At 38.7% G+C, this 10,637-nt stretch overlaps 1 long non-coding RNA gene across 1 annotated transcript; it reads right to left on the reverse strand.

Moving 5' to 3' along the window:
• Positions 1-340: 340 nt before the first annotated feature.
• On the reverse strand, positions 341-9,952 carry LOC124282385. The gene is made up of 3 exons (XR_006900141.1): positions 9,664-9,952; positions 6,883-6,891; positions 341-351 (listed from the first exon to the last, which is right to left on the reverse strand). It is a non-coding gene; the product is annotated as an uncharacterized LOC124282385 (long non-coding RNA).
• Between the last annotated feature and the right edge of the window lie 685 nt (positions 9,953-10,637).

Raw genomic sequence — 10,637 nt, forward strand, 5'->3', positions numbered from 1 at the left:
CCGAGGTTTTGGTAGAGAATGTAAAACCTTGGGAGGAAGGAAATCCCGAGGGGCTTTATTGTCATATATCATTTGAATGTTGGTGTTCATACAGAGTTAGGAAAAATAAAACCTGGGAAGAGGTCTTGCTTACAAAAAGTAAAACCTGAGATCAAACAAAAGCCTCAAACGGTTATTCCGGTATAGGAACAGATGCTTAATATATAGTGAGAAGCACACTTCAGGTTTATATGGAAGATTCAGAATCAGAGGAACTAGATATATCTATAGACAAGCTTCTTTCGGGGCTTCAGTATTGCAGAAATATCAGTCCTGAAGAGAACATTATGTGAGACAGACACCATGGTTAGCCTCCTAGCCAAAGTGTTCAATATGCAATTGTGATAAAGCCGACTGAGTGTCTGAATATCTGACACTCCCATAAATATCTATGATAGACTGGTACAGTTAAGAATCGGTCGCTCAAGCAGCTGAAACGTAGTTGCATATCAAACTGAAACTGAGGCGTGATAACTTGTCTTTCGAAGATTTTTCCTCTTACTCTCGTCATATATTTGACAAGAGCAGGAAGAAAAGTTTCAGAATACTAACAGACATGTAAGACAAAACAAGGGCTAATAAGGGATAATAAGTTAGCATTTGATGCGTGGTGGTGTTACGAAAGCTGGTTGGTTGGTTGGTTGGTTGGTTTTAACGCCGCACATCAGCTACATGGCGGCGGTCTGTAAATAGTCGAGTCTGGTCCAGACAATGCAGTGATCAACATTAAGAGCATCGATCTACGCATTGGGGACCCGATGACTGTTAAGAAAGCCTCAACGCAACATTATATATCACACAAGTCATAACATGTATCAGGTCATTATATACCACCGATTATAAACACTAGAAATTGACCAGGTTTCATTGATTCTCTCGTTCAGCTGTCAAGCTGACAAGCCGAATAACTGAAATACTGTTAGTGAACAACGTCACGCCCGTCATCCATATATTTGTCTGCTTTATCTTTATGTAACATGCGAGGGCATACAGATTACTGAGATCCGATATATAGTCGGACCAATTCCTTTCATTGTAGCATGCGTAAATGCTGGGATCAGTGGCTAGGTGAATTGAAATGACTTGGTGAATCACAAAACAGTGGACCATCAACAACTCTTGCATCAAGACATCAGTTTATTGTCCATGCAGGTAGCAAGGGCACTGTAAGTCCCCATGGTCCCTAGTATGGTGATCTACCTGCAGTTGTTGGCGATCTACAGCCTGTTTTTATATTGTATTGTCTTCTGTAATTAAGCTGTTTTAGAGTTAGATACTAGCTTAATATTCATATCTGTGATAGTCTTCAATAGTTAAACTGTTTTAGATTTAACTACTAGTTTTACATTTGTATTTGTGATAATCTAGTTGTTTTACTGTCCGTCGTTGACAGGTGTTTATAATTTATTTTTAATTATTATAAAACTATAAGTTGATTGACTGACGATATGGCTGAAATATTGCCGATGTGACTTAAAATGTTAACTCACTCACTCCTTCACATCAGTCTATTCCCACTGTTAATCACTTTGGAATAGCCACTGTGAAAAGTCGGCGTACACCCTGGTGTAAAAAGTCATCGTAGCGAACTCCAATTTCCGGTGTGAAATAGCTGAGTCCTGAATAAATGCTGGAAGCCGGATTTGTAGAATGAAGAGGCCGGGAATCATTCACAGGACTTCTCATCGCTGCTGCTTGGAATCTGAGTTTTGACTTTACTCAATTTGAGAAAACGCAGGAAAATGCATTTTCCAGAATGAACTGAAATTGATATTAAACTAAGAAATAGACAATTTGAGTTTAGTGGATAGATTACTTAAGTTGTTTGTGGGGGTATATTTTTAAAATGCAGCGTAGTTAAAAATTCAGCTGTTTCAAATTGTCAAACTCAGTTTGAAATTTGAGTAAAAACTTAAGTTTGTTTCGAGAAATCGGGGCCGGATCTCTCTGATTTCAACAAATGGCATTGTTATTATGCATACCTTACTTCAAGTTATGTACTGCTGAGTTTGATGCTTTGCAGATCCATACTTTTTTTCTCTGCAAGTATTGTAATCTAATGGAAATAAAAGAAAAACGTATGAAATTTGAGGCACTTCATTGCTGTATTGTTGTTTTTAACACACTATAACGTTCTTGAAGAAGTTTGATGAACGATTCTGATCAAAAGTATTTCAGTCCCTTGTTTGTGTTTGTGGTATCAAGGACAATGACGTCTATTGAAACCATGTTAATATTTGCATGGATGAACATGATGTAGCACCCACCACAGTAAGGTGAGGTGAGGTGAAATTGGGTTTAACGTCGTGCTTGAGAATAATTCGCTCATATGACGACGTGCATGCGTGTGTATGTGTATGTGCGGCTGCTTGTACTAGCCCAGACTTAAGCTGGTTTTATAGTGCTAGCCCACTGAGATACCATGCCGCAGTGAAGCATGAATACCCCACTCAGACACATTATACTGACTCCAAGCCGACCAGTCCTTGTTGTACCCATTAATGCCGAGTGCCAGGCAGGGACCAACAAGTACCATATTTTAACGTCTTTTGGTATGACACGGTCGGGGATCGAACCTGCGACCTTCCGCTCTCCGGGCGGACGCTCTAACCACTACACCATGGAGGCGCCCACCATAGTAAGAGCCAGTATTTAAGGAGATATGGATACTCCGCGTAAAGGTTATAGAATAACATGACACCAACGGCCTTGATGTTAAAGAGAGAGAGATGGCATATTAAGTAGATTCCTGTAATATCATGTAACATTTCTGGAGTGACTTGAACTATCTTTTGATTTTAAAGCTTAGATTCAAACACAGTATGTCTTTCCTTGAACTTTGCATACAATCTATATGACCTAAAATACCCTAGCAACTGAAAATTGGATGGTAATGGAACCGATGTTATATTGCTTGAAACAAACAATAAACAAACCACACGGTATAGTTCAAAGATGTAATATAGAGAGAAACAGGTGCCAGAGTAACTTTACAAATGAAAAACTAAGCAAAAGGAGGAACAGACTAGTGGTGTCTTTATTTAACAATCAAATGTTTTAACGACTAGCAGAAAGTAGGACATACATTTAGTGTACATTGGTACATTCACAATTTTGGTAAAGCCTTTTTCAAACAACAAACGTCAAACGTCAAAATGGTCACAAGTCTGCTACAGCTCCTGGTCGTTCTGTTGAACAGGAGAAAGATTAATACAAAAAAATTGAACATGAAATGCAGCCTGACGGATGGTATTATGTACTGCTCATTGTTCTGGTTGATATGTCTATTCATACAAGCGTTGTAGATATATTTTAAGCAACTGCAACTTTCTTATTCAGCCTATCAAATCAACTTCAAGAGATAACTTATTAACAGAAGAGAGACTTGTTTAGCTTACGCCGGTTGGTTAACAGAACGTCAGGCCTAATATTCCACTCTATCATTAGCAGTTTTCACTAATTACAACTGTACACTATGTCGCATATAACCAACTGGAATATTACCAATAATGCTGATTTTCGGAACAGAAATTACAAACTTTACGTAATGGTAATGGAGTGAGTGGGTGAGTTGGGTTTTACGCCGCTTTTAGTAATATTAAAGCAATATCACGGCGGGGGACACCAGAAATGGGCTTCACGCAATGTACCCATGTGGGGAATCGAACCCGGGACGTCGGCGTGACGAGCGAACGCTTTAACTACTTGACTGTAATAACAACAAAGAATAAATATGAATGCGATGGTCTTATGGCCCCCTGAACGTTGACTGTGTGTGTCGGAAACAAGGACATATGTGTCCGCCTGTCCTTGATGTCAGTGAGCACACATCGTCTGAACCAATACTGCAGTTTAAACATCTAACACATGTACAGAGCTAGAGACGGCATATTTCGTGAACATAATGGGCTCTTTTACAGATAAGAATGTAACGATGGAAAACACATCATCATTTAGGATAAAAAGAATCATCTTACTTCATATCACAAATGGACAATCACATCTAGAAGATTGGTACATCAACGAGATCCAGTGACTTGGCCAAACACAGATGTTCGACATTGTAGGCGTACATGGTTACGGGGGAGTGTCAGATTACACATCTTTGATGTTCAGATGGTTAATGACTTTTTATGAGCTGTCGATTACTGAATTATGAAACCCCGCAGTTTCATCCAGAGCCAGAGTATGAACTAGATGCCGTCACCGTCAGAAAATGACCAGTCTCGTTTTTGTCCCGAAACAGTTCTCACTGGGTCTATAAAGTACAACAACAGTGAAAATAGTATGCATGGATCAGTAAAAATCAGTGACATCGGGGGCTGCTACAAGGATAAACATGTCTGGACACGCCAGCGTCGATTTCCCTGTTTTGGAAACAATGAGAAAACGAAAGTTTGTACTCTGTGCCCTGTGGCGGGGAAGGAATCAAATAGAAAATCAAAATGAGCCTAGAATTTACATGTTTATAAAGTACCTGTCAGCTGGATAAGTTTTTAAGGCCAAGATCCATTTTGGTCAAGCACAACAGATACAGTGTGTCTGGCTACAAATCAGCCACTGGTTTAAGTTTGATCAATCACGCCACGTATTTTGCACTGAGCGCGATCCATTTGAGACTGGAAACCGAAAAACATTAAGTATTATCATTTTGTTATGCTTAGGTTTCAAGTATGGACTTCTGGTCAATAAAGGGGTCGGTGGGGTAGCCTAGTGGTTAAAGCGTTCGCTCGTCACGCCGAAGACCCGGTTTCGATTCCCCATATGGGTACAATATGTGAAGACTATTTCTGGTGTCCCTCCACCGTGATATTGCTGGAATATTGCTAAAAGCGGCATGAAACTAAACTCACTCACTCTGGTCAATAACAAGAGATGTGTGACACTGATGAAGGGCCATCGAAACGCGCTTGGTCTAGCTGATAATGAAAGAAAGACGACATTGCCAAATATACTAAGATATCGCATTTTTAAGGACAATTGATACCTGCGCATGATGGTAAACATTGATCCAAGCCTCTAGTGTTACATGGGGAAACGAATTCAGAAACGAACTCACAGTCACGAACGTGATCGTCTTTGAAGTTTAAATGAGGTTGGAAAGACCTATTTTAATGGAAACCATTAAATGGCCTGAGTCTGGTTAAAGCATTCGTCCCACGTAAACACGAGCCTCCATTGAAGAAAATTGATTGGGATAAAATAACTGTCATGTCCTGCAGATTAATAATGCGTATGATCAGTTGCAAGACAATGATGTTCATGTTTCTCGGCATTGACTGCCCCAAATATCTCGGAATCCTGATAATAGGAATAGCGTTCTCGTTATAATCTACTGTCGGTGACGAGCGGTATGCACGTTGTAGACTATCATGATTCACAGTCAAAACAACTGTTGATAATGTATGCGACAGATTGTTTTATTTCAGTAATATAACGGCTAATTCACAATGGGAAACATATAACGGGTGAATCTACCTCTTAGGTTTGAATTTAAGTTTTGAAAGTGACGAATTGGTTACGTCTGTGCTATTTAGGTTTAGCTATTTCTATAGCATCCTGTATGCTAGCCCCAGTGTCTATTGAAGGCAGATGGTAAACCGAAGGGAAGATTGTTGTCTGAATCCTCATGAGCACTGATAAATATTTTATGGTGCATCAATCCTGGTGACGCCATGTTCCGGGTTTGGGTTTGTATATCTACGCTTCTGTAAAGTCTGTATAACCTCAGTGTCTTCTCGTCAACCTTTACACAAAAATACACATAATAAAACATACACGGTATTTACGATGTGGTAGTTGCAAATGTTGGATTGTCATCTGGAGTTGATGTCAGCCTTTGTGTTGTCAATCAGTCTCTCTTTCTGCTACCCGTGAAGGTCCGGGGTAGAATATTGATCTTCAGTAACCCATGCTTGTCGTAAGAGGCAACTAACTGGATCGGGCGGTCAGACTCGCTGACTTGGTTGACATATGTCATCAGTTCCCAATTGCGCAGATCGATGCTCATGCTGTTGATCACTGGATTGTCTGGTCCAGACTCGATTATTTACAGACTGCCGCCATATAGCTGGAATATTGCTGAGTGTGGCGTAAAACTAAACTCACTCACTCACTCACTTGCTCTTTTTCTGCAATGATAAGAGCACAGGCCTGTTGTACAATTATACATTATACTTTTGGCAGTAGACATTTGAAAATATTAATTTTCACTGTGAAAAGGTATAATGGTTTTACATGGCCAATCGTTCCAGGTGCGGTTGATTCAAATTTATAGATGTCACGATGTAAGAGCTTTTTAAATGCTTGGTCCTTATTGATGGTAACCTGGACATACGCAGAGAAAGTGTACATATCAGCCAGTCGTCGTTCTATTGATAAGAGAAAATATGAGTGTGACTTCATACGCTTCTCATACCTTTTATTACAAACCCAGTAAAGATTAGTAAATGTATTACATCTGTCACCCAGTAACATGTTCCGTTGCTGTCATAAAGCATCAGCATGTAGCATGTTTTTGTAAATCTGTAGGGTGGCATATTCAATATTCTAAACCAAAGAAGAAGACTGATGTCATTGAGATCACTTGCCAAGTTTAGGCTACCTTGGCCTCTTTGAATTCCTATTGGGATGTTTAAAGGGTAATAATACCTCGAAGATAGTAGTTTCTAGAACTCTTTAGCCCAATCTTGGAATCGGAACTATCCCAAATAGAACAATTGCTACTTTTTAAAGGTATTGTATGTTCATCTGAATGGCGAGAATTTGTCACAGGAATTAAGTCCTCACTTACAGAAAGATCTCGGCAGCAATAATGGGTTGAGGCATATTATATCGTTTCACGAATTTCATCTGGGTTTGGTGTCATGCCTTGTGTTGTAGAAGTTGTGTTGCCGAGTTTAAACATGTCAATGACATCTCCCAGACTCCCGCAGTATCACATACACTGATTGCCTTTTAAGCTGCTTTTGTATGAGTCCGTTTTTGCACTTTTCTGCTTTGTGCAAGAGTCTCCCTTGATCCTCCTCATTTAACACTGCACCTGCTTGACCAATAGGTCTTGTCTTGGATGTCTCATATTGATTAGTATAGCGCCGATCATTATCTAGAAATAGAGCCACTGAAACGCTCATGTCAGTGTATGACAGTTCTGTGTGAAAGAGAAGTTAAAGGATGGATGCGGTTGGTAAGTTAATATTCCGGTTTCCTATGGACACGATGACCTTTCCATCTCAGATGAGAGCGTCCACTTGTTCTATCTACTGAATTCAAGTGGGGACACCGTGACATAACTTTCATATGTAGCTTCAATTCTATAGTTAAATGTTGTTTAGTGATCTCAGATTAGAAGAAGGTATAGGGATATTCAATTCTGTAGAATGTACAGAATATTGCAATGAATTCTCCATAGACCACGTATGTTTGGACGTTTAGAGCATTATCTTTGTTTAAGTAAGTTGGAATTTCACTGACACGAGAATAAAGAACTGATATGTCATATAGAGTTATGATTGAAAATTATTATCGTTAATTGATGCATTATTGTACAAGATGCACCCTTCAGACTTTGAACTTTTATTTAGAGACGGGTTTATATGTTCAGTTCAGAGTAGGCAGATAAATGATCAAAAATATAGTTAATATCTACGGAGAAAAAATCGCGTAACAAATAAAATTTAATAATATGACGTACATTCAATGGGTAATGACAAACAGACGTAATCACATACACACAAGCGCGCACTCATACACGTTCTCTCTACCTCCGGTAACTACAACCCTAAATAGATCGCAGATGATATAGAAATAGATAACTAGCAACCTCAAACAGCATTGTCACAGCATGGTGTGACTGACATGTTTCTGATGTATTCTTTTTAATCATACTAATTTGTCTGGGCTAATCCTGGTTTATAAATGTCAGAGTTTGTGATCTAGTGTTCAACAATGATTGCTCCAAGTCGCGGTGGGCGCCAGGCTAGTGATCCAGCGAGCTTGAGGTGTCGGGGTCGAGCCCACCTGTGACCGGGTGTAAAAACCTTGGAGTCAACATTGTGTGCAGACTCTTTCAGTGTTGTCACAGCACCTAGTGTACAGTACACAACCCTGTGCACTTAAAAGAACCCACGAATCCGTTGGTATATGACCAGATGGTGGCCACATGAATACGTGCAAACACCTAGTTGCGGGTACAGCAACGTGCAGTGAACTTGGACAAAGTACTGTGACTATGTGTCCCAGTCCTCCCAGCTGTGAATGGGTACCTCGTTAGGATGAGAAAGCCACAATAACTCGATGCGCCTAGTGGCTGCAAGAGTGTATAATCCCCAGGGAGTTGAGATTGATAATACGATGTGCCGTTGATATTGACATCCAATGATCGAGGGGAAAAATACCAGCGCCTAGAGCATGCACTAGTTTCGTGGATATGTGCGCTATATAAATATCCTATAATAATAATAATAATTGCTTCAAGTCCATTCAGGTAGGGAGCTCGAGTTAAACGATTTCAGTTATATGGAATTGTGGGGCCATGTTATGGTTGTCTCATTTTATGCATTTTTGGAATTCAACGTATCGGATGATGTAACTCTGATTAAGCACAGCCTTTGAACAAGACATGGGCAAACTACATGGGCAACAATCTGTGTTCCCACCGATTGTACATAAAATAACATAGGTTTACATATTCCATTAACTCTATGAAACATTTTTATGCATCTCTTAGGCTGGGGGCTTCTCGGCAATATAGAGGTTTGACATTTTATGCAGGAAATAGAATGACCAATTGCGAGGTTTATGGAAGAAGTAAAGTTTTACAGCAGATCAATGTTCCAAAGATGTGTCCACACTGATCCTGTCCAGTTGCTGACAATGTGCTCGTGGTGCTCTTAACCCCCTCTTGAAAGCAGCATCAATAGGACCTTGAACGACTAGTTCTAGCTTCGGTATCCTGTCAGAGGTAAGATGAATTTTTCATAGCTGATTGGGATAAGGAAACAGCCTGGTCGTTGTGTGGCCTGTCAATTCTGATATAATGCTTTCAATGACACTTCTTGATCCACTGATCAGCAGTAACTTTGCCACATTGAATCAATGGCAATAATCGATTTTACGATATGGGACATCAGGTTTGAGCAATCATCAGTTCATTCCAGCAACGCAGTTCATCGGATAACGTTACCATTACCATATTTCCTTCTATGTAAGTTTGAAGGATTGTATGATAAGACAACCTGAAACTATAGAGGGTATTGTAATTGAGGATCAAGAATACAAATTAGGTCAATATGCAGATGACACCGAACTATTTTTGGATGGCTCAGATGAAAACTTGTATTCTGCTATAGACACACTTAATACATTTTACAATATGTCAGGACTAAAGATAAACATAGATAAGACTAAACCAATCTGGATTGGCTCAAAAGCTGGTAGCAGGGATATACTATGTCAAGATTTGAATATACAATGGCAAAGAAAACAATTTGAAGTATTAGGAATTAAATTTACTCCGGATTTGAATGATTTATGGGTTATTAACACAAAGAAAAGACTAGAAGAAATTAATAGATTACTGGCAACTTGGAGGAAAAGACATTTGGCGCTGATAAGGAAAATAACTGTTTAACACTTTACCTAACCCTCCAGATGATTTTATCACCGCGATTGAGAGAGTATTTTTTAAATTCATCTGGAATGACAAAAATGACAAAATCAAACGGAGCACTTTAAAAATAGATTACAAAATGGGGGTCTACGGATGATTGATATTAAGACCTATGTTAACGCCATGAAATTATCTACACTCAAACTATACTTTAAAAAAACAAATCCTGGTAACCCATGCAATTTTCCTTTTAAGGATATGCTAAAATATGGAGCAGATTTTCAGGATATAGTTGCAGTTGATAATCCTTTTTGGATAGACGTATTCAAAGCATAGAAATTATATTGTATCAAAAATACCATAGATGCAGAGAACATTAATGAAATCTTATCCCAACCTTTATGGTTGAATAACAATTTCAAAAACTTAAATCACATCATAAGTCACTGGGCTAAAAGTGGAATCTTGACGATCAAAGATCTTTGTGATGAACATGGGTTTATATCCTTTGATCAACTGAAGCTTAAATTTGATATAAAAGGTACTCACTTAGATCTTGGATATGTTATATATATTTTACCTGAACCTTGGAAAAAGACTTTAAAAGAATATAGATATATAAACATTAATGACCCCACAATAAATTCACTCCAAAAGGATTTCATATCCCCATGAAAAGGATTATTCTATGATAAATTGTTATCTGAAAATGTTAAACCTCACATGTGCCAAAAATGGGAAACAATATTTGACTGTATTGATTTTGATTGGCATTTGATTTTTCATATTTGTAGAAAGAATTTAAGAGATGTGAATCTGCACGGAATTGTTTATACCAAAAAAGAACTTTTTAGAATGAATCTGGTGGACAATACAATATGTTCTTTGTGTAATGATTCTGTTGAAACCTTATTCCATGTATATTGGGAATGTGATGAAACCAAAACTTTCTGTAAGAAACTTGAACAGTGGATTACGAAACGTATCC

This window comes from Haliotis rubra, unplaced genomic scaffold (assembly GCF_003918875.1).
Source record: "Haliotis rubra isolate DU_JTF1 unplaced genomic scaffold, ASM391887v1 Scf3, whole genome shotgun sequence".
In the NCBI taxonomy this organism is placed as follows: Eukaryota; Metazoa; Mollusca; class Gastropoda; order Lepetellida; family Haliotidae; genus Haliotis; species Haliotis rubra.